The sequence below is a fragment of the Triticum dicoccoides genome, chromosome 3A (assembly GCF_002162155.2).
Source record: "Triticum dicoccoides isolate Atlit2015 ecotype Zavitan chromosome 3A, WEW_v2.0, whole genome shotgun sequence".
Lineage (NCBI taxonomy): Eukaryota > Viridiplantae > Streptophyta > Magnoliopsida > Poales > Poaceae > Triticum > Triticum dicoccoides.
Window position 1 is genome coordinate 749,601,357 of NC_041384.1, and position 1,889 is coordinate 749,603,245.

A 1,889-nucleotide genomic window follows, 5' to 3' on the forward strand; every position below is an offset into this window, starting at 1 on the left:
TGCTGGACTGTTTGTTTGGTCTGTAGCCAATCTCTATATGCATGCCCAGAATTATACGTTTTTTATTGGACCGTTCAAGTTCCATGAATCTGTACCTCCTTTTTTTTGGTTTAGTTTCTACCTGTATCAACATCTTCTTAACTCTGTACGAGTATGTTTTATTTATAAAATTTGTAGATGCTTCATACATAGCAATTGTTTGCCTCTTACAACGTGTTTGGTTCAAGGTCAGGTAACGTATTCAGCTCTGCTATATGTTGGGAAGCTCTGCTTTTGATTTCTTTTGACGCAAGAAGTGATTTGTTTGGTTGAGCGTCCGACTCCTAGTTTTCCAATCAGGTCCGCTCGGGCCGTTTTCGATGTCGTGAACCCATGTTTCGGAAGACGCCGCTACGGAATACACAGTAAAACATACCGAACACTGAATACGGTTTTGGATAGCGGGCGAATCGGAAACCGGGATGATTCCTGCAAACCAAACGGGTCGCTAGTTTGCTTGCTACCAAAGTGGTGTTTGCAGCTGTTCAAGAAGAATATGCATCTCTCTTCTGCACACATACATGTCTAGGATGGGATTCACATGAATGACTTAGTCACTAGCAGAAGCTATCTAGTACTTGGTTTTTTTTCGAAAAGGAGGAATACCCTCGGCCTCTGCATCTGGACGATGCATATTGCCACTTTATTGATCATAACACAAGACCTTACAAAGTCGTACAACAGTAAGACCAAAGCCACCATCTTCGCAACCTCTGTCGCTACTCCTATCTATCTGAAGAAGGGGCGCTGATGGTCTGGGTCTAATACCAAACAGACCTCGCAGCCAAACCTAACATCTGAGACCTGAGGTCCCAACCAGGACTCCTTCCGGGTATGGGCACCCACCAGTCCGGCGTGCTCTTCAACCAGGCCCCCTGCCGGGTATGAGGCCGCCGCAGCCACGTACCATCAATCCATCTTTAGAGTTGTACTGTTGCATGAACCGTGCCAGGCCTCTTTGCTATCGACGCCACCACGACGCCAGACAGCGCCACCATCCTGCGCTCGTCCATCATCACACGCCCACCGGCGATACCCCTACTGCTCCATGCCACTGAGACTCGCCGTTGTCGACGTACCAGATGCCACGCCGCTCCTCCGACGCGAACACGAAAAACAGGAAACGCCCTAAAGATACAAGGGGCACTCTGCACAACATGAAAGCCGCCGCGAGCAGCTGCAGAAATCCAGCCGGCAGCCAAAGCCCCCACCTTCATGAGCCCACACCCGAATCCTAGCTCCCCAGGCAACGCCTCCAAGGAGGGGATGACGCCCATGGCGCCACCGCTGCCCAATCCAGACCGGATTTTGGGTTTTCACCCGGGAGAGGACCGGAGGTGACAAGAATAAGGACCACGACACCGCCTTCAGGAAGGATGCGTCGCCCGAAGCCGACGCCGTTGTCGAGCCGAACCAGCCGGCCTAGGGTTTCCCCCGGTCCCAATCTGCACCACCATCCCCAGAAGCACCGGAACCAGCAGCATCCACCGGCCACAAGCGCAAAGGGGAAGGAGCGGGGAGGAGGGAGTAGCAGGCCTCCAGATCTGGCGAGGATGTAGGCCCCCGAACTGCCGCCGCCAAGCGCCGACTCCCCACCACCCGAGCGGTCGAGGACGCTGGGCAGAGTCCCCGCGCACACCGTCCAGAGCGCGAACGGCGGCGCCGAACCAGCAGGGGCCGGCGCCCAGTGGATCCAGATCTCCGCGAAGGGACGATGAAGGCCTCGCCGCCACCTTCCTCGGCAGCCGCGCGACGCATCGGCGGCTCCTCTAGTGGCGATGAGGAGGAGAAGAAGGGGGAGGGGGACCGCCGGCGGCGGCTAGGGTTAGCCGCCCGTGTCGCCCCTGTTG